The sequence below is a fragment of the Egretta garzetta genome, unplaced genomic scaffold (genome assembly GCF_000687185.1).
Source record: "Egretta garzetta isolate BGI_Z169 unplaced genomic scaffold, ASM68718v1 scaffold598, whole genome shotgun sequence".
Taxonomy (NCBI): Eukaryota; Metazoa; Chordata; class Aves; order Pelecaniformes; family Ardeidae; genus Egretta; species Egretta garzetta.
Window position 1 is genome coordinate 2,532,251 of NW_009260621.1, and position 23,400 is coordinate 2,555,650.

A 23,400-nucleotide genomic window follows, 5' to 3' on the forward strand; every position below is an offset into this window, starting at 1 on the left:
CTGCATCTCTTCCTCCTGTCCTAGGATACCCTGAATCACATGCAGAAATGCTTACTGGTTTCTGCTTCAGAATCAGATGGTCCCAATGAGCAAAGCAAGCTGGAAACCTGGGAGGGCTCCAGCAATAGGCAAGTGTGAGAGAGCTTGATGAAGGTATGATGACAATGAAAGAGAAATGAGTCTGGCTCCCAGACACGTCGGCTCTGCTGGATAGGTCGCTGAGGGCGTGCCTGTGTCATGCATTTGCTCCATGCCCGTCTCCAGCTGACCGACACACTGCACCCTGCCTTGCAAGGAAAGCCAGGGATGGTGCTGGGCTGGAAATGGGGCAGAAATATAAATGTCTGCAACTAGGTGCAGAGACACAACCAGTATATCCCTCAGCAGCCTTCAACAGCAGGGTAGGACATTTCCCTACGTTCACCTGAAAGCTTTCTAAATTAAGCAGATGTCAGCCTGTGTAAGTTGTTACAGCTCTTCTGAGACTGTTGAGTGAGGACCTGGTCCTACACATTAGAAGCACTTTTTTTTTTTTTTTTAAATCTAAATCTGTCTTGAAAGAGTCGTCTCACCAGCTAGAAAGAGGATTTTTTCCCACCATCTGGCTGATGGTCCCTAGTCAAGTATTCTCTCTCTGTCTGTGGCCAGCAGTACTGGGAAGAAAGCTTTGAGCCGCACACAGGATACAGACACAAAAAACTTATATTCTTGACCTGTAGGAATATTGGTTGTAGGGATGGATAAAACCATTATTGTTTCATCAGGACCTGCCACATCTCCTTGAGGATACCTTTGTTACTAGCCAAAATGGCATTTTAGGATAATGCATTGCTACTATTTCAAATACCCCATGCCTAAAACTGATTAAATTTTCATCTAAGTACATTGAAACTTTAACATTGATAATTTTTATTTGCTCGGTTTGATCCATAAAAGGCAAGGTGGAACAGTGAACTTGGTCATGTCCGCTTGATGTTGTTTCAGAGCCACCAGCCTTTTTAAAATAAAACCCAAAAAAATGCTCTGAAAAGGCTCAAAAGTACAAGGTGATTTCCAATAAGCCTCAGTTTTATTCACAGGTTTTTTTTATTCCATCCCTTTCATGTGTTGTCCTGCAGTCATAGTCTTAGTCATTACATTACAGGCCAGTGAAGTATTTGAGACATTTTGATGCTGAATAAACCTCTAAGACCTGAGTTTTAAATATAGAAAACTTTCTATGTTTTTGGAGTGCAGTATGTTTTTTTCTCTTTCAGTCTTGATTGTGTGTCTTGCTATCACTCATTATGCTGTTTGGATGCTGTTATCTATTTTGGTCATAGACTTTCATAAGCTAAAGGAACTGATAATTTGTGAAGTTTTGGTGGTCACTGATTCTTATGTGTAGTTTCAGAGAAGCCATATGGTAGTGAAAGGAGGAACGTAACAAATCCTATCTCAACAGGATCTGAAAGGGGATCCACACAGGGTATCTTGCTGAAGTTGCTAATTTTTCTGTGTGCCCTAAGCAGTAAATCTCTTCTCAGAACAAGAACTCGGACACAAATAAAATGCAGCCAGCTGAAAGGATACCTGTGCAAACGTTTATGCAAATGGTGGGCTGCAAGCAGAAAGCCTCCCTGCAGGAGTAACTCTTCCTGGCTTGCACACCCTTCCCTCTCTAGGTGAAAACCTGCAAGGATCTGAAATCCGGTCCCTGTTGTCATTGGCAGTCATGTTCCAAAAGTTATCCCTTTTGGCACTGCAATACCGTGTTTGTGATTCATAACCATTGTGTGCTTGAGTAGTGCATCCACACTTAGTTGTTCAAGATTCTTGCGGTCTTTGTTTATTGTGGAAAAAGAATATTAAACCCCAGCTATCCCAACTGTAAAGAATTATCAGTGGGTTTTTTTTTTCAAGTTTCTTCATCTGTGGCAGCATTCTTTGAAATTATCCCTGTAGGGATGGTCCAGAGAAGAAGGGAGATGAAATTTTGACATCTGGTAGAGCAAATGGTTTGGAGAGGAAGGACTCTGCTTGACCAGGGACTGGAGGTATTTTTGGACTAGAGGAAGCCTGTGTCAAAAGGACAGACTCCATTTAAAGCACAAGTGAAACAGACAGCTGCCACTTCAAATCCAGAAAGGTGTCATCAGGGAGCCTTTCAAACCAAAGAGCAGGGGAAAATTCCCAAGGAGCAAAGCACACAAGTTTCAAGATGACACAGCCACTGGTGATGAAGCCACAGAAGTTCTGTGTCTGTGAGGAAAAGGCAGAGGATGGCAACAGTCAAACAGGAAAAGAAAAACAGATGGGACCAACAAAGTTCTGTTTAAATGAGGCACCGAAAAGAAAATCAAAACAGTGGTGCAACCATTTCTAGGGTAGATGTGGTCATACTATGCATTTCAGAAACTCAATAGACAAAAGATAGAAGTATTTCTGTTAACACAGTGACAAAAAATAGAGAGGAGAGACAGAGTGAGATGATCTGCTGAGGAAGAAGTGAGGTAGATATATGTACATTATATAATAAAGAATATGTATTTTATATCTCTTTAAAATACATATAGAGGTCAATTTAGAGTCAAACCAAGTGAATGAGCTAGCGATTTCAGCAGTACCACATAATCCCATGGATTAAAATTCTAGGTCCAGATAGGAAAAGTATAGTCTAGGGAATGTGTTAATGAGTGCCTGCCAGGATAACAACATCACCTGTGATACACCAAGGGAGGTCACAGAGGCTGCAAGGGCAGAAAATACAGCTGTAATGGGAGACTTTCACCACCTCTCCCTTTTCCTCACACCCACAGATTGGGAAAGCGTCATACGTGAGGTACATAAGAAATTTTGAAATGCAATTAGTGGTGGCTTCCTGGAAGAGCTAGCAAGGAAGCCTGCAAGAGGCAGTGGAGTCTCCGCCTTTCTCCCTGCATATCAGACATGGTCCCCAAGGTTGTAATCACTCTGAACCAGCAATTGCAATTGCACCCTCAGCATCTCTGCAGGAGCCATCAAAGATGAAAGAAAAAAACCCTCTATGCTCACAAATGCAGTCAGCTTCAAAAAGGGAAACTACACAAGAATAAGGAAGCTTGTCAGAAAAAGAGTGATAAAAGATGCAGTAAGAGAGTTAACCTTTCCAGGAAGAATGGGTTTATACCCCATATTGGAGACTCCGAGCCAGCATGTATCACTCATCCACAGCCAAGGAGGAGCTGAAGGAAGCAGCTGGCTGAATGGCCAGGCAAGGGTGGTATTGGCAGCCACAGGGCATTCTTCAAAACCCTAGGGCAAATGAGGAAAATGGATTCTGGCACCTTACTTGTAAAAAACAATAAGGCTGGTAAAAAAATCTGAGGAACAACCGTGTCCTTTTTTAAGCACTTCTAGAGCCTGCTGGGTGGGTAAATGTTGCTCAGTAACCAGAGAAGCACTCACGGGAGGTAAGGACACAGCAGAAAAGCTAAACTAATCATGTGGCTTTATGTTTGGTGTGGGAGGAAGCAGGCATGTTTCTTCCGCTAGCGTGTGTCACAGCATCTGCTTAGTGAAAGGTGTGGGAAGGGTGATGGGACGAAGCTTAAGTAGCTGCTGTTGGCCACTACATGGAGCTTTTTTTCTCTGTCCAGTACTGGTCTGAGTTTTTCTGAGTCAGAAAAACATGTAGCAAACTCACTTTGTAACTTTAGACAAATCATTTATGCCCTTCTGGGCCTCCCTTGCTTCTGATAAAATTGGGAAAACAGCTTTCTCTTAAAAGTCCTCCATCAGTTAAGTGGACTCCAATACTGCAGCAGTCGCACTTGTGCAACATGCTCTATAGACAGGACTGGTTACTTGTGGGGGTAACTACCTGCCCATACCTCCACACCATCGCCTGCCTGCAAAGAGAGCAACGCCGAATGAGGAGCCTCTGTGAGCCAATATCTAAACGTGATATTGAGGGCTTTGTGGGTCTGTTTCTTTGAGTAGCTTATTTTTCTGAATAGCTGAGATGCTTTGAGCCTGATTTGTCAGGGATTGTGGTCACAAACATCCACCTGATCGTGGGAGATCAGCTCTTCTGAAAAGTCAAGAGAAGCCAAGACAGGGGTAGGGGTTTGTTTGGTGTGGCATTGGGTTGTGGGGGGCAGGGGGAGGAGAGGGGGTGTTAAGCATTTTAACTTAAAATTTAGTCTGATTTTAGATGCCCGAATATCAAGAGTTTAGCAGAAGGTAGGGTCTAAGACTGGGTCTTTACTTTTTGTATGAATTAATGTGTACATTTAGAGCTAAAGAGATAGAGCACAAGTATGGTTGTTTTAGAAAGAGACCTCCTTAAACACAGCTAATAGTGCAGACCTGCAAATAGTCCAAACCCAATAGCTGGAAGCACTGGACAGCACGTGGGGCTACACAGGAATTAGGATGCTAGTGAAACAGCATTCCTTAGCAGACTTATGTTAGCTCACAGCAGATAACATGTATGGTCAAAGAGAAATACGCACAGAGAGAAATTCTTGGATGTGATAATTAAACTGTAACCTATCAACTTCCTCTGGAAAATACCTTTCCTGCTCAGTGTGGGAGATAAATCTGAGACTTGATCCTTCTATTGTTTATAAATGCTGAGTAAGCAGGTCTTTGTGCACAATAAGAGTCCTTGTAAAATATGTCAAATTAATATCAGCTATGCTGCAAACAAACTGAAAATTAAGATTAGCAATGGCCACTTTCCATACATCCAAAGCAAAGCGGAAATCTCTGTAAATACCTCAGATTGCACCTGTGTTGTTAAATTACTGTAAAGATTGATTGGTCGAGCATTCATGAAACAGGAAACGTAGCATTAGAGCTGCCTTGGCAGCTTTGGCTTGGTTCTCTGTGTACAGAAGTTAGGGCAAGCTTTTATTCACTGATCATATTCTTGCATGTTTGCATGCTCCAGGGCCTTGCCTTTTTCAGGGCAAGTATGATGATGCTCCTTAATTTTGTTGTTGTTGTTGTTAGAGTGCAAAATGGCCTTTTCATCCACCCTCCAGCTATGGATCCTTGTAGCTCTAAAAATCAGGGTCCAGCATCTGAAGGCAAAGATGAGGAATGTACAATGAGCAGCCACTTTTAAAAGGTTTGAGTTTTGTTATTTGCTTAACACCATGCAAATATGCTGTTGCCAGAAGGAGGGACAAAAGTAAAATGATCAAGTCATCCTTAAGGCATCTACCTGTGAGGCTACTGTCTGTCAGCTTGCAGTCCTCTGTTCTGTGCCCCATATTTTGGCCAAGTGAAGATAGCAGCAGCACCTCTTTTACTATCACCTCTGCTCTGGAAAGGGCACACCGTCACCGCCATAACCCATGGCAAATGGTGACCCAGAAAGTCCCAGGAAGCCATATCTCCAGTTCAGTGCCTTGTCCTCATCTGTGGGTGTTTTTGTTGCCAGTGTGGAATAGCCACAGGCATTTAGAAAAAAATGATTATCCGCTTTAAATTCTTTTCCTAGGAAAAAGTATGAGGTAGCCTTACAGAGTCCTCTGTCTATGTGCTTTGCTCATATAGTTCAACCAAGTGGCAACAGATCCAGATGTATGCTAAAGTAGGAGGGAAAAGTGGAAAGCTCTGACTTATGCCAAACACACAGCCCCAACAGACCGTGCACAAAGGGACATAATGGTAACATGGGGATGAAAAGGAGACCCATGTGATGCTCTGAAGGGACAAATCATCTGAACATCTTTATCACAAGGGATTTGGGTCTTCTCAAAGCAGATTGAAATTCCCACTCTGCTAGTTTTGAGTGCCACAGCAAGTGGTGGGAAAGTCATGATCTGTGGAAGATGTGGCCTGTGTTGCTTAGTATTATCCAGAAGGGATTTATGGCTAAGCCAAATGCAGATCACAAGCAGTTTGGGGCAGGGAGTTTGTGTTTATGCAGTCCCAGGTACCACAGGCCCTTTCACTCAAACTGCATCAATAAACAACTAGTGGTAGAGTAACCAGGTGGCTTTATGTGTGCTGTGCAAGTGAGAGACTGCCCACAAAGCAGGCTCCCTCCAGGCGCATCAAGAACCGTCCCACCAATGCCGTAAGTAGCCAAGTGAGCAGGTAGACCTAACCAAGTGAGACCTCAACTGCCTGCTTACCCAACAGGCAGAGCTTATATGAAGTATGCAGGTGAATTCCAGTAATGGAATAGTAGTTTTCTGAGCACTCTTTGAAGAAATGTCTCCTGGGTCTCAGTTCTGATCTTACGTTAATAGCATCTGTCTGAGTTCATCAGGGCAGAGCCAGGGCAACTCTGTTGTCTTGTGTTTTGGGATGCCTGGAGGGCTGCAGGACTCCAATAGGATTCCAGGAAATAACATCAAAATAATCTGAACCATATTTTTACTGCATGTCTTTGCTCATCTAATTAACAGTAACAATTAAACCATTATTTAATAGTAAACAATAAATCAAGCCTTTTTCCTTAGAGGCATACTTAAATCCCTGCTCATATTAAAGTTACCCAGATCAACTGTCAACACAGAGCTTAGGATGATTATTGCTAAGGGCAGGATGATGTCCTCAGCCCCTACATATTAAAAGGCCAGATGATTAAGCATGAGATGTTACTGCATTGGATTTATGTCCTTGGTGTCCCCCACATACGGAGGAGTTACTATAAACAGTTAAAGATAAACTGCTTATATGTATTTCTGCACCACATAATATTAGTATATAACTGGGCTTGCATTTTCAAAGTCAAGGCTGTTGTGCAACATCTGAATTTCAGCACATAAGCAAAAATAGTATTTAAAAAGCATGCATATAACATGTTGACAGCTGGGGAAATACTTCCTTGTATGTCTTCATCAACAGTGAAAGCGAATTGTTTCACTTATACTGGTGATAAGTGTAATTTTATAAGCCAGCCTGCAGTGTATGCATAAATATGTTCTGATTCCTTAATATCCTCCCCTTCCTTCTCAGTCCCCCTCCTCTACCTCCCTATGGTTGGACCTTGAAAGTCTTGAAAGCCTGTAGCACCTGGTAGCATTTTTGTGTCCATAATAAACAAAATGCATAGTGATTTGGATCAAATTCTGCTGTAGGTATGCTCTCCAGAGTGGTCTTTTTTCAGTGCTTTGTCAAAATGATTCTGTTGTTTCTGCTGATCTTATGCAGGTATTGGCCCATCTCGAAGGTAGAGGCTCCATGCGAGAGAGGTGATAAGCAGGACTGAGTTTCTTTCGAGGACCAGCTAATGGGCTGGTCTGTTGTCTGATGTAGCACCTTCATCTAAGCACATTATTTGTGGAACACCCCAAATAAGGATGAGAATCAAAGTTTCCTATCCCTGAATGTTGGTCGGGTTCTTCCAGAGAGGATGAAAGCCTTTTTACTGTGGTTGCCTGGGTACTCGCTACCACCGCCAGGCAGTATCGCAGCATCCCATGTAACAGCACTGAGGTCCATCAGGTGGGAGAGAAACAAGATCTGTTCTTTTTCCAGTGGTGGGAAAAGCTCATCACAGAGGGGTTTCAGTTCTTTGCCCCAGTCTGATTTCCAACTTAGATTCTTGTCTAGAAAATTATCTGCAATGAGAGGAAAGTGAAGCTGACTGTTAGCTGGCTTCTCTGGATCCACCTCTGGTGTGTTCATCAGTAAATTGAGCAGTTCTTCCAGTGGCTCTGGGACAAAGGGGGATGGCACAGAGCAGCTCTCTGGCACAGGATTGAGACATTGTTAAGGTAGATAGGACACATAATGTACAAATACAAAGGGAATATAAGTATGGGAAAATATAAATATGATTGTGAGCAGCAGGGCTGGAGCAGAGTGACTGCTTCCGACACAGAGCTTCTCCAGAATTAATTCTGAAATTGGTGTGGATGTTGCTATTAATGTTCATCTGTCTTCAGATCGTAATGCAGGCATCACAGAGCATTATGTTTAACAACAGGCAGGTAATTTCCTGCTCCCACTGACAGCTGATCCTGTGCATGGTTCCTAAATGTTGTAAAAATTCCGTTATCTTTTGTCTGCTGTTGTCTTGAGAGGTTATTCTGGCATATAGAGTACGAAGATGATTATTGTCACTTTGGTCTACCATACAGTTTTGCCTGAACAGCAAAAGAAAATCCTGTACCAAAAAAAGGAACAGAAGAATTCCTCATAAGCACGTGGCTGAGTAGTAGATTTTGGTAAATGTTGTTCTAGACCACCAAATGTTTGATCTTGTGATGTGTTTCTTCATGGCCTGCATGAAGACTAAGCTACTATAAATTGTCATCTTTCCCGTGTAAAGGGGAACATCAGATCAAAAGGCATACGTATACTGAGAATAAAAAGATTATAAAAGCGTCAAACCTCCAGGAAAGATTTCAACACCAGTTGTGTGAAAAAGTTGCTTGAGGTTAATTCTTTACGGTTAGGAAGAGTTTGAGGTCAGGCTGTTTCTCTGCATGCATCTTTGTATCCTCTGTACCCACACTAACCCCTCCACCCATTTTGCACAGCTAGTGTCAGCTAAATAGGAAAGAGGAATCCTCTCAGATTACTACAGTTTTGACATGGGTGGGCTGACTAATACAAGAGAGAGATCGGGGAATGATTGAACCCCACCACACAGGACAGTCTAAGCTCCAAGTCCTGGCAGGGCTTCTCTCAGACCTATATCTATTTTCGACACTAGATTATCCCAGCACAAAATCCAGGTTTATGGAAGAAGTAAGCTTTGCTCATCTCATTGCTTATCAAGCTGCGTGGCTATACTCATCCAGTGAGGGCTGTAAATATTGGCAATACATGGGAAGTAAGTTCTGAGTTGCTCTGCCTTCTCCTGAAAAGCAAAGATTGAAAGAAAGAGGAGATCCAAGCTGCAGTTGTCATAGTCCAAAGCTTCACCCATGCCCAAAGGGGAAAGGATTCAGCCATCTCTAGTTCCTCATCATGCACTGTGAGATTTTCCAGCTTTTCCTTGAAGAGAGTTGTGCCAAACAAGACTTACTGTTACAGAGTCACCTCTGGTTTCCTCCCCCACTAGTTTTGCCATAGTCCCTTTTCAGAAAAGTACTTAAACCCATACCTGAATTTCAGCTCTGCTGTTTGGGCAGATGCTTAAATGAATGGCTAGGCTAATTCATCAGGTGTGAGCTGCGGTTCCGCTTATAGCCCTGACCTGGCTAATGAAGGAGGAAAGAAAAGCTGCAAAGATGAGTTGCGTTAAAGACTTGCAGAAAGGCAGAGTTTGCAGAGCTGCCCAGCACCCACCCTGACTCTTTCTCACTTCATTACCCAAAGCAAGCTGCCTAATTTCATAAATGGGGGCTGCAGAGGTATGTGGTTTGCTTCCTTGTCCATTCAAAGGCCTTTTCTTGACTTACAGCTCAGAGGCTGCTCCAGTGTTTGGTCTCCTTCATATCAGAGAGTACCTGTCCCTGCTTCACGTGACTTATCATTGGTGTAGAACTTGCGGTATGTGAAAGGGAATGTCTAGGAATGTCCCTCCCTTTCCTATGGGAAGAGATATATGATACTTTTGATCTTTGAGAGAAAATTTGCCTTTAAAGTTTGTGATGACTCTTCAGGAGAAGGGCTTCATGCGCAACTAACTTGATCTGAAAACATTTTTAAAATCTGAACTTTCCAGTCATCAAAAAACAATGCTATTAATCATCCTGGCTTTCAGCTGCAAGTTCAGGGATCAGCTTTAGGTTTGGAATTTGAAAGCTCTTCCCAGCATTCAGCTCCAGCTGTACAGTCTGTCATGAAAAAGAAACACAACCCTCTCTCTAAGTCCATGGGCTGCTGAGATGAGCACAAAAATGCCCCAAATTGGAAATTGCTGTCATATTCCTCCCCACCACATCGTGCAACACTTCTTCCATGTGTCTCAAAAGATTCTATACGTTTTGCTAAGTTAACTCTCATAAAACAGTCCATAGCATATAACACTTAAGTAAACTATGGCTTGTTGACAATGCCGTAATGGTTTTCATACAGCTCTGACTTGGTATTTTTGTAACGTGGTTTACTTGATCTTCCATTATTGCTAGCCTCAAATATTCAAAAATTTTGTCTGAGACCTCAAATACTGTGAAAACAGCTATAAAATCTGAAGATTAACAGAAGCAAAATGCTTAGTTTCTGTTATCTTCAAATTTTCTGATACCTTCGGTTTCTTTTTATTTTTTCACTTTTCCTCCAAAACCTCTCAGGAAAAGAGCAAACCCTTTAACTGAGACCTGCATTTCTGGCATTTGGTGCTGTGGTAAAGCCACTGGCAAGGTTCATGATGGAAGTTTTGTGGCACTGTTTGAGGAGAGGTGGCAGCAAGCCGTCAGCATTGCAGGAGAGTTAAGATGAGGGAGGGAAAGGAGCACTGAGAGCAAAAGCCTTCTACATAGAGGAGAGGACATCAACCAGACAGACCTTATTTCAGGATGGAAATGTTTGAAGGGCTTGAGATGACCCAAAGCCTTCCAGTAGGAAAGATGGGTGCCAGGGAACCTACAAGGGTGGAGCTGGGGGAAGGTGGTACCTGTGATAGCAAAAGAGAGTTTGGGATTGTAGGATGAAACAGCGCCCAGCTCTCACCTCCTATGCTATCATGTAACAAAATACTTCGTGAATTTATACCATGAGTGAGTCATACCCCGTGACTTCCCTTCAGTGGCTCTTCTGTGAATTGTTTACTTTGCAGAGACAGGACATATTACTTCCAAATCCTTCCTACTTCTTCAGAGGTTTTCCAGAGGGGTGGGCAGGGTCCTGGGCCATATCAGCAAATGTCTTCTGCAGCAGTATGGCCATACCATGAGGTGGTTTCTCCAACACAACTCGATGGCTGAGCCCTTGTGCTGTTTATCAGAAGGTCCAAAAGCCAATGTGTTTTCTGCATTGTTCATAAAGCCTATGCTAGCAGTACCCAGTGACTGATCTGGGGGCACTGGGACCTGAGGTGCTATGGCACCCCTTTCTGTGTAGGGATGGCATGAAATTAGAATTTCTTTTCCACAGATTAACATTGTATGTCAAGGAAAAAAAAATGCTGTCACGTTCTTTCACCTCAAATGAGATGAAAGGCGAGATTTGCCAAATTTACACTGCCATATAATACAAAATCCTATTTCAAAAGACCTGAAGTAGAAATGGGAATGGGTTTCTACTTCCCAGCTTGCCAAAGCCCAGGGATCCATAGCACACACAGGTGTCCAACAAGGCCAAAAGAAGTGGTTGGGTGAGCACTGTGCTGGCCAGCCTGCTGACGCCACCATACTCTGCACCACAGTCCCACTTCTGGCATTTGGAAGCTTTTTTTTGTCCACTTCTGGGATATTGTGAATGTATTATATTGTTTTCTTCAAAAGAGGAAAAATAATAATTGAAAATTGAATCCAGACATGACACTTTCTGGATCTATTTCCAGAGTGCTCTTACTACTGCTTTTACTGCCTGCGGTGAGGTTGTTTGGTTAATACCTTCCCCTGAGTCCCGTGATCAATTCTCATCTCTGCTTGTCTGGACTTCTGGTGACCCAAAGGAAATCACATCATCTTGCTGTGCCTTTCTTCCCTGTCTCTAAAGTGCTGATAGTAATTTCTTCCCCTCTAAGTTACATTTTGCTTATTAGGCTAAAATCTGTGGTGGCATAGGCTGTCTTTTGCTATATGTGGAAGTGATGTGCACAGTGCCAGAGCACACAGAAACCTGGATGTGGATGAGGGGGTGATTCCTCCCAACACATCTGCTAGTGCCACCTCATGTGGTGGAGCAGCCTTTGGTGTGCCTGGGAGGTGAAGAGGCTGGGCATGATGCAAGCCCTTCCCTAACCCATGAGAAGAGAACAGCAGAGTGCTGCACCTCAGCCGGGGAGTGTGACCTGTCACCAGAAGCCTGGTGCCTAAGGGCTTTTGGGTTACACCATTAAATCTCCAACCAGTTGAGAAACAAGAGGGGTAAGACCACCACAAGACCCTGTCTCACTCAGAGGATTTATGGGAAATATAATTGTAAAAGCAGTTGTCACACTGCAGGTATGAGAATAACAAAAATAATTCTTTACTGGCTCTCTTGGCAGACTGCTTTCAGCAGTCTTGAACTTCCCATGCACTCATCTTTAGAGCTGACATTGCCAGTGTAGGGGTTTTGTGCCAGGCTGAAATTTCTCCCCCTGGAAAATTCCCATCGGGACAGTTCATTCTTGCCCAGGAAGCACAGGTTATGTTGTCCAGGGGAAAGGCTTTTCAGGGCATCCTACCTCAGTAGCCATCCTCCCACCAGGACCAAAGCCAGCTTGCTTAGCTCCAACGTCTGAAGCTGCATTGGACTGATTTGCAGAAATCTGGAGCACTGGAAGTTACAACCAAAATTTATGATAGTTCTGCTTATACAATAGAAGCTACTCTGAAAAATCAGGTCTTTCGGCAGTTTGCCTTGAGCAACCCAAATTAAAGGTTGTCATTTACCTTTCCTCTGTGATTGGGCTCCCTGTGTGCAAAGAGAGGACAGCATCACCCACTTGTTTCACTGATCAGAAGGTTTACCTTGTTTCTGAGACACACACATATGTACTATGTAATGTGTGCTTCATCTTCAGAACAGGGTTCTGCATGACAGGAATGGGGACAGAAAAACTCTAGTGCACAGTACATTCATTAACCAGCATGAGCAGAGGTGGGGGGGGGAGCCGCACTGGGGCAGGTTTTCAGGCGCTACTACTGCAAGTTGTATCATTCACCTGTCCTCAGAGAGCCAATGGTGGCTCTGGACAGAGGATGCTCTCAACACGGCAGCAGCTTAGGCAGAAACCACTGTGTCTTTGGGCACTTCAAAACTGGGACTGCTTTGCCCCAGGGTCTTCTGGCTACTCCATCTGACTGGCCAGGCTCAGTAGTGACTTTCAGAGCAGCCCGAGAAGCCCCTGTAATGGTGGTGTTCTAAACAATGTGTGCCTGTGCCTACTTAGAGGAAAGGCTGTGCTGGTTTCGATGTGCTTTGTGGCACTTTTTGCCTGGAAGTCTTAATTAAATTTTCAAATCACGCTAGAACAAAAAACAGGCAACATCTATTGACTATGGAGAGTGTAGTGTACTGAGGTGTGGTGATGATGGGTGGCTTGTGGCTGCTGAATATATTGTGGTTACTTGTATTCAAGTATTATTTTTTTTAAAAATCTGATTATTCCTTTTATAAGACCACATTTTGGCTAATTTCTGAAGACACAGAACTCTGTGCTTCAAGGGCCACTTGCATCTCTGATCCTGTGGTGGGCTGTGCAGCAGAGTAAGCTTCTGGGAAAGCAGAAACTCTCCAACTCCCGTAAAAAAAAAAAAAAAAGCACTTTTTCCTGATCAAAGGCACGTGTCTAGCTATTTATACAGTCAATCTCATGATGCATTCACTCATCTTTAAGTCATGCTTTCCATAGATTAGAAAGCACATATAATTAAAAGGCATCATGGCACAGAGAAATCTTCTACTTTTTCATAACCCCACATCTCAGTGACAATGTTTTCCAAGTGGCAGGTGATAATTTCAAAATGTCCAAAAAAAAAAAAAGAAAGTTTCTTTTATGTAAATAACTTTTTGAAACTGCATTGATTTGATAATTCTGCATAACAATTTTCAGAAGAGGCAGGATTTCCAAACTGAGGCATTTGGGGAACCTTGTCTGGTAGGGTTGCTACGCACTCCCAGATGCCAGGAGGCAAGGCAAGTAGGCACATTTAAATTTTCAAGGAATCCGAACAGTTTGGTCACTGGCAGGTTGGGGAGGAAAGGCTGGAGTGCTCTTACCATTTCTTGTCATTCATGATGCTGGCCCCATGTGAGGGCCATTGTGTGAAGAGCTTTATAGGCACATCATGGGCAAAGCCTGACTCAAAGAGAGAAACAGGCAGATTTTCCTATTTATTTCTGAAGTGTGGGGCAGGGATGGGAGGCCTAACAGCTTGTGCTCTGAGTGACCTTCTGGCAGGCATATTGAGAACACTCCTTGGAGTATGGAGGCCTCCAGGAAGTTTCACAGCAGTGGGATTTCCACATCTGCCCTACTTTCATCCCTGCTTTGGGTGCATGGGTCTTGGAGCCAGATCTTCAGGCCAGGGTCTTACCAGGTCTAGGATTTTGCTGATCTGATATGTAGAACAACTTCATCCTCAGTGGATCCTTTTGGGCTTGTTCTGTGTCTCAGAAAGTAGCTGGGGAGGGGGGTGGTGTGTGTGTCTTGACATAAGAGCTTCTGCCAAATGCTGAAGCCTTATCACTTGCCTCTCCTGCCTGTTGCTTGTCCCGCCTTGCAGCAAGGCTTAATGTGCTTTGGTGTGTGGGTTCCCCTGGGTACACACATCCCCCCTCCGCCCCGTCCCCATGGGGCTGGGCCGCATGCAGCTCCTCTGTGTCCTGCGAAGAGGACTGAATTCGGCACTGACCCAGGACTGTGCAGCTCAAACTAATCTTACTCTGTGCTGATACTGCCGACCAGAAGAGGCAGTTAGTGAAAGTAGATGAAGGGTAGAGAAATGTGTCAGTCAGTTATCTTCTCAGTCCATATCAAAGAAGTGAGATACGCTTGTGGTTTGTAAGAAATTTTTTTTTTTTTTTATTTTAAACTAAGGGAAATCGACAAAGTGAAGTAAGAACAAGAGTAACATTTTAATCGGTGACAGCTTGTATGAAACAAAACACACGACTGCAGATGTCTCTGCAAAAAGTTGACTCTCGGTTCTTTAGAGTTACAATACATAGGATATGAAATTATAAGAGCAAATAGCACCCCTGACTGCCCCAACTCACCCCAGATCATTACTTATTTCCAGCCAGCTTCTCAGTTGCTTTGCTTTCCCATGCAAATCCATCCACAAGGCTGTGACATGCTCTGAGCTACGTAGAGGAGTTTTCACTCATGAAGCAGGAAAGTAAAGCCCAAAGCCCCTGGAAGAGCCTGCCCAGGCAAGTGAGAGGAACCAAGCCATCGGGCAGCTGGACTGTCATGCAGTCGCAGCAGCCTGCTTTTTCAAGAGCACTTTGCCTTTGCTGAGGTCTTGAGACATTCCTGTGATCTGCAGGTGATTGAATGCTCATCCCAGGAAGCACAGCAGATAGCTAAGGCCTTGAAGCAAGCAGCATCTCAGTACCAGGTGGTTCTCCAAGCGAGTGAAGGGCATGCTGCTCCCCTGCTAGCTCATGTTTCCCACTTCCCTGCTGCCATGCTGGCATGGTTTGTGCTTTGTGCTGGATATCAAAGCTGTGCCTGGAGGTGTGGTAAGGAGGGATGCTCAGCCTTTCCCCATTTCATGTCAGGACAGTGTCTGCGCTGCCCTGCCCTGCTTGCAACACTCGCTATGCAGCATAGTAAAAAATGCTGGGAACAGTTCTCCAACGCTCCATCCTCTGCTCTCTGCTCCATGCCCACTCTCCTCATATGCTTCTTTCTATCATTATCTCTTCTCCGCAATCTCTACTTACATACAGCAACTTCCATTGTGTTCCTGTACTACTCAGCCAGAGGTGATGCATCCTTTATGGCAGCTGGATGCAAAGCTTGCTGTGGTGTGCATATCTGGACCATGGCAGAGAGCTGACGTGAATTCACAGAGTTCAGCACTGCTTCTACGTGGTGTTTGCCCTGCTAGTGGCAGAGCTGTGGATGGGGCTGAGAAGCTTTCCTTCCATCACAGACTGTTTCTGAACTATTTCGTCCCTGTGCTCTAGACGCATTGCTTCATGTGCAGGTTGTGCAGGAAGGATATAGAATACCTTAGCTTTACCTAACCTAACCTTTTGTTAGAAGGGACCAAAGGTACTGACATGTACCCAGCTCTGAAATGCAACCCACTGCAGAGCAGAGCTCCTCCCCAGCTCAGAGCAGACTGAATATAGTGGCTGGTTTTCCCAGGATCTCAGAGTCAACCTTGTAATGCATCAAGAACTTTTCCATCCAGAAGCATCTTTCATACTTCGTGACGATCAGGTGCCATCTGTTATTACCAAAGTTTGCTATTCACTTTGTTTTACATCTTACTCTGTCACTGTGGGATACCAGCCTACTATGGCATGTACTCCAGCAAGTTGAATTTCATACCAAGAGAAACTGCAGACTCTTCATCCATGCTCTAAGGTTTCCTGGAGAGAATAAGGGAGGAGCTGACTCAGAGCGGAATCCTGCTATATTTTATACAGGCCCCAGTAAGTCTGATCCCCTGCCAGAATATGGTCAAGTTCAAAATTTCCTTGACAGTACAGCTTATCACCTTTCTGCAGGTAAAAGGGTCTTCCAAAATTTACTGTGGCCTTTTCATCTCCCTGTTTTTGTCCCACAGCCTTGTTGAGGAGGGTGTTTGGCTTTTTGTACAGCATCAATGTAAAAGACTGATTCATACATTCTTTGCGGTAGACCTGAGCGTAGATGAAGTAGTTGCCGCTCTGCTCGATGGCAAGGTACTGGTCATTGTCCTTCTGCACAAATCCATCGCAGTGCTTTAAGTTCCAGTCCCAGCTCAAGGGACCTTCAACATTTGATGTAGAAGGTTCTTTTACTGAGGAAAGCACAGACAAAATGGGTATGGTGATTAATTGTGTTTCAGGACATTGTCTTGTACATGAGCATGTTTTGTTACTGTTTCCCACTGGCATATCTCACTCCCCACTCCCTGACTTTTTTTTAACTATTATTATTATTATTTATTTATTTGTTGTTGTTATTATTATTATTGATCTTTTTGAGTTTACTAACTCCTCAGAAGTGCTAGGAAGGGGTCTCAATCTGCCAGAGAGGCTGTGAAGGAACTCCATGGCCATGGGTGGCTTGGAGTGGGTCCTCATCAGGACAGGTTAGCTGCTGAAAGCACCCTGGAGACAAGGAACCTTCAGGGCTGCAGGCTGGGTCTGAGCTGGTCTCTAATAAGAAAAAATGCATGGGCAGAACTTCAGCCAGATCTGAGGATGACGAGGGTGGTTATAGTAATCTGCTTGTTGGCTGCTCTGGCTATAGTCCTTCATGAGAGCTGAGCCTGCAGGATCTTCCCAGATTACCCCCTCTCTCTGCACTGAATGCTGTCAGCATTAAAGCTAACGATGGGTGGCAGCCATCGTACCCCTTGCTGCACACACTGACAAACAGGGTAGGGAGACAGCAACGCACAGCAATGTTAGACTGTGCATGCCGTGAGGGCATGTGTATCTGCAGTACGTAATGTGGTGTGGTCCCAATGCAGAATGGATCAAATACCGTATAAGGACACCCAGCTCAGGCCACAGTGCTGGTCGGTACCTTCAGCCACCGCCGTGTCTGCCTGGGGTGGGGGCGCCTCCTGGCTGATTAGCGTCTTGCACAGTCAACAGTCGTTAGCTGAAGTTTTACGCATGCACAAGTTTTTCATTGATTTAATTAATTCTCTCTGAGGGTCTGACCTGGTATACAGGGCTTTACTTTAGGACCGCCCTAGGTTGAGCTTGGGGAACTGACAACTAACCCTTGGCAGCAATAAACCTGACCCTTGTGACATTGATTTTACTGGCTGTTTTCAGAGGTGCACGTGGCTGATTCTGGCAGAGAGACCGTTGCTGGCTGACAGCCCTGGGTGCAGAGCTGGGGAGCTCTATTTGTCGTGACCACAGTGCCCTATGGGCTCTGTATTTCTGCGGTCAGAACTCATGCCTGTCCTTGAAGCAGTTGTAACCAGGCATGAGGGCTGTGAGACAGTCATCTTTGTCACAGCACAAGTTTGACAAAACCAGAAAGTGGGTCTAGCATCTCCGTACTTACAAGATCCGTGTGCCCAGCATGTTGGTGCCTGTGGAAAGAAGCAGTCCTTGGTCAGTTTTTTCTGCTGCAAGTTTTCTATCTATCAGTGCCCTCAACAGAGGAGCATTATCATTACAAGAGCACAAAAGCATTCTCCCAGGAAGAGAAATAACCTTTTTATCCATCATTACAAACACGAGCAATGATTTGTTATGAAAAAAAACCAGCTGTTTTCCAACAAAGTTTAGAATAGATCAGCATTTCTCATATAGATTCTGGCAGTGTTTTCACAAAACAAAAAAGACAGCCGTCAGCAGTGCCTAGAGGAGATCTATGCTCCTCTCTGGTGATAGGACTTTCATTTCATCCCTAGACTCAGCTCTCATGGACTGTCGCAAGTGTCTCTGTGGAGAAGGATTCAACTTAAAGCCAGTGTGTACACATGGGGAGCTGCAGTGTTGTGCTAGTTCACTCTCATTAAAACCATGAACCTTTCACTCTGTGCATCACAGTTTGAAACGATTTAGCGCTGGCTCAGTGTGTGGCAGAGCTGTGTAGTAGCCGTGCACCACAGCACTCACACATGCCGGCTCAGTGTGTGGCAGAGCTGTGTAGTAGCCGTGCACCACAGCACTCACACATGCCGCTTTTCTGTGGCACTTTGCACTCCGAGAACAGCAAAGGCATGCTGACAGCGGTCACCTCTGCTTTGGGGCGTCTCTTGGGCTTTGTAGCCCCTGTGTAAGGAGGAAGAAGGAAACGTGGAGGGTTGTAGGGATGCCCTCAAGGTGATGCCTGATAAGCAGAACGGGGAGGACAGCTTCTGACTTTTAATCATGCTTCTCTTTAATTGCTACACTGTGCTTAACTTGGGGCAACAGGCATAGCGCTTTCTGATGCATTAGTCAGAGCAGCTTTCCAGTGCCTTTCCACCCAAGGGAAGAAGGCAGTTCTGCAGGGGCCCAGGTGGTAAAATGTCAGTGGTGAGAGATTTCAGCCTATTCCTGTGACTCATGGCTCAGTGTTTGCTTATGGAGGTCATGTTTTTCCTACACAGCAGCTATGTTCTCTTTCTGGCCAGAACCCATAAAAAAGAAGACTTGGGATCAACTTACAAACACAGGAACTCAATTCTGCCCCATTTACCAATTCTGTCTCACATCGGCAAGCTCTGAAATGCTTGAAATGCTACTGAAGCACAACCTCATCTGTCCCTTGGGAAGTTGCTGTCCTGAGTGCTGGGGAGGTCGTCGGCTCCCTTGCAGGGAAACGCTTTCATTACCCAGTCCGGCTTTCTCCAATTCATATGAATCAACAGAACTAAAGGCAGTTCTTTCACTTACTAAAACAACTTTCTGCAATATGAAAAAAAGAGGGGAGGAGCGGAATATGTGTGAAATGCTGGCTGTGTCCATGTGCTCGTTGCCATCAGAGGGATGAAGTTGTGACTGCAGGTCACAGAGCTGATGCATAAAAGCTCCCAAATAGATGAGAAAGGCTGTGGGAGTGGGGCTAAAAGTGCTGAAGCAATTAATTTTTTTTTCTATATTGTCTGCTAAATAATAGTGCTGTAATGTGCAGAGCAGAGCCCTCTCTTGTGGTAATTTAGCAGTTTTCATATTTTATAAAAATAATCAGTGCCTTGTAGGATCAGTCCTCAGAGGTGTTCCTGGTGTCATTATGCCATAAGAGGCTGGCAGACCATGAGAACAAGCCATCCTGCCTCTCAACAGAAGGGGAATTTTTCCTTGTCCCCTTCCTCCCCAGAACTGGAATTGGAGGGAGCTATAGCAGAGCGGGATACGTAAACCAGCATCCCAAACTTGCATTTGGATCTTCCAGGAGAGTGATTCACAGGTTGAAAACCAGAAGATAAAAACCTGACCTTCAGCAAATGAGTCATTTGGCTCACCCCTGTATTTCTGTTCCTTACCATACATACAGATATAGACAGAAAAAGCCCACTGAAATCAGCTAATGAAACACAGAAGATAACTTGACTCAGTAACCGCTATTTGGGCTAGATTGCATTAGCACTTGGTAAAATCAGGAGTGGAAAGGCTTCATGCCTGGTGAAATACCAGCCTTGGCCTCTCCTGTCCTTACAGAACATCATCAATTGATATCACATTAGGACAGCGTACATCTTTGGTTCAGGAGAGGAAACAAGAGAGAACTAAAAACTGGTTTTTGTTTTAAGCTTACGAAAATGAAAGGAAAATGCTGAAGATATTTACCCAAGGAATTAATGGAAATGTTACCAGCTGAAATCTTGGAAAGTAAAAGCATTAGCTGTCTTCAAAAGAGAAAGAATGACTAGGTTGCAGTTAGTTGATAGCATCTACACAGCAACGTTAATCTTTATGAACAAGGCGTGTGTTGTATACTGCAGAGTTAGGAATTTTGTTTTGTCCTTACCTGCTTATGATGGAGCAAACAGAAGACTACAGAAACCAGGGCTGAAATCATAATCAAAACAAATATTAAAGTATAAAAAGCCACTTGACAACATCGTAATTTCCTTTTCTGTGGAATATTTCCATTCTCCAGAAAGTTTGGTGCTTCCATGATGCTTGTCTTCAAGACAGCTAGAGGTGAGGATGCAAAGAGCGCTGTGGTTGAGAATGGTACTGCCAGAATTCCCAAGGTCCTTATTGCCACAGCGGAGCATGAACACAATTATATGCTGGAGATTTCCTCATGGTAATAAAGCCAGAAGGAGGAGCCATGGTGTGTTTCATCACTAGCCCGGGCTAAGAGGCAATGAGTTAGCATTTCCTCCTGAAGCTGAGGCAGAGAACTTTCATTTGGCTCCTGGCCCAGAATGATTGAAATGAAACTCCAGAACAGGGTACAAGGGCTCCGAAAAGCACCTCCAACTTTCATGCAAGAGTCAAGTTTACAAACTCTCCAGCAAATGCATAGTGAACGGATGAGGTGCCAAGCAGAGGAACCTCCCAATGGCTGCATGCAATCTACTTCTGTCTGTGGAAGTACCAGTGGTTTTTATGGCTGAGAGGTTGACACCAGATTAAATCTGTTTCTCATTTTGACAGCACAGATCTGAGCACTGGTGACGGAAGGGCATTTTTGCAGTTCCCTGAGGACATGATTCATGCAGTAAAAGTGAAACTACACACGCTTAAAAGTATGACTGCAAGCGAGCAGTGCTGTGGAGCCGCAAGTGTAGCCTTATCAGCAAATGGAAACAGTTGCATGCAACCACCAGCTTTGACTTCCCCACTGACGCCATTCGAGGAGGAGGGAGAGTAGGAAAAAAGTTGGGATTTCATAAATGGCTTTCAATTTGCAGTTTGAAATTAGCTGGCTGATTCTCAGAGTTTTCATAAAATAATTTTTAGTTTTGCCCTTTTTATTTTTTATTACCTACTTTTAAAATTCTTTATTGTAGGAACAAAATTGTGAGTTAGGATTTGGGGGGGGGAGGAGGAAAAGAAAAGGAAAGAAAAAGCAGGTAGGCATGAGAAGTAAAAAACAAAGGAAAACTAAACAACACCTAAAAGAAATATAACTTTAACTGTCAGCCTTGAAAATAGTTTCTATTTTTACATTCTGCACATTCTTTTGAATTTTCTTTCAATATGAAAAAGACTTCTTTGCTGGTATTTATTTGAAAAAGAAATTCTGGTACACAAAGATGTCGTTTAGAGATCTCTGCAGGCTCTGCTGCACTCCTTTGCTGGAGATGGGATGCATGGGAAGTGTCTTCTATCCACTTTAGTCTTCCTCCTCCTCTTCTGCTGAAGAAGCCTCAACTCTTCCAGCTGCACAGAACCAAAGTTAAATATCTGTCTGTTGCAGGGGGATGAAATGGAAACAGAAATTTGGAAGGGGCGCAAGAACAAAAGTAAAAATACTGAACTGTTGTGTTAATACTCAGTCTTTCGAATTCTCACTTGGCAGCATAGTGGATCTCACTTGGCAGTATAGTGCATTTAATTCAGGGTGAGACATAGGGAAACCTGCTTGTCCTACCTTCAGAAAACTGCTGAGCTGAACTGCTGGGGAGCTCCCAGCTGTGCTGCTGCCAATGCTAGGGGACACGCCATCACCAGCCCAAAGCCCCCCATGACCCTGGCCACTACCCTCCTGGCTTTTTGCAGTCAAACTTGGAGCTTCTCAGAGGAAAGGTGGGAGGGAGTTACTCAGAGTAAGCTAAATATGGGAGGGCAGCGGCTGGAGGCAGTAGTGAGCTGCCTGCATGGGGCTGGCCCCTGGCAGGGCTGTTTGCCCCTCAGGGCACGCTTTGGGGCAGGCTCAGGGCAAGCCATGGGAAAGGAAAGCCCCAGGCAGCCTCAATGTGACTTTCCTGTGCCCCCCTGCCCCCAGCACATATAGGTTTTCTGCCTGCCTTAGTAGTGACTCCACATGACTAATGTGAAGGAGACAGGGTACTTTCCACAAACTCTTTCCTAAAGAAAGCAATTAAGGACTTGATCTCTGTGGGGAGACCTATTAACCTCCATGACATATGTCTTCCTCTGTGCCCTGCCCTGGAGTGACACCAGGGAAGAGCAAATGACTGCCCCCACACCATCCCCTCTCATCTCACCCTTAAATAATTGGTCCAATTAAGCTGCGTGTGCAAGAGCCCCTGATGATGCAGTCGTTCCTCTGAGCTGGACCAAACCCTGAAGTCACCCTGAAATGTAAGTGGATGTAGGAAATTTGTCATACTGGCAACACCAGTATGACAAATACATACTGTCAGCTGGAAACAGGGATTGCCTCTTTCTCCCTGGGCACTCCTGCAGGCTGGTTTGGAAGCCCCATTTTGACCCCAAAACAGCATTGGTCTGTGACTCCAACCCTGCAATCCTAGATGCTAAGCTCACCACTTGTTAAACTCCTGGCTTTGACCACAAAAAAAAAAGACCTAAGCAGTCTTTGTTTTAAAGCATGCAGATGAAACTCCCCGTGACATCCCATATAGCGCAGAGGCAGCAAAAGGTCTGAAAAGAAGTATATTAAATAAATGCAAAACAAGAGAAGAAAATACCACAGAAAAGGTCTACCAACAGCAATTTCAGCAACTTTTTTTTTTTAACCTGCAAAGCAACCAGGTTTTTTTGTTCAAACAAAAAATTATCATTGCTACTGCAAACAGAGCTGAGGGGCAGAAAATGTTAGTCCCAGTACCCAAAATTTGCCAGTTAACTTAGACAAACACAGGGTTAAAATGGGAAGGATCATACGGGGAGGCTTCGTACAGGATCAGTAAGGGGCTGGAGTTGAATACTTCCAGACATAGAACAGGTATTTCACTTGGTGGAGGTGGAGTCCAGCTAGTAGTATATTTATTGTATATAAATTATATCATATATTATATTATGTTAAGCATGGATACAGTAGCTTGTGTGACTCAGTGTTAAGGGCAGCACTGAAGGACTGTGGCCAGGGACTCTAAGTCTGCCTTTCCATCATGTTATCTGTAAATATACTGCCTGGTGCATGGTGGGAGAGAGCCGCGGTGCTGCAGCACTGTGCTGGGATCCCAGTGATGCTGCAAGTCCTGTGCAGAGTTGCAGGAGCCCTGGCAGGAGTTGGCAAGCGGCAGTGTTTCGTTCTGCAGTTCCCACCATCCTCAGCCAGGCTTGGGAGCAGCAAAAGCACTGTTTAAATTAAGGTCGCCTTTTTATTTGCAAGAATATTTATTTCTGCATCTCAACTGTATTTTCCCT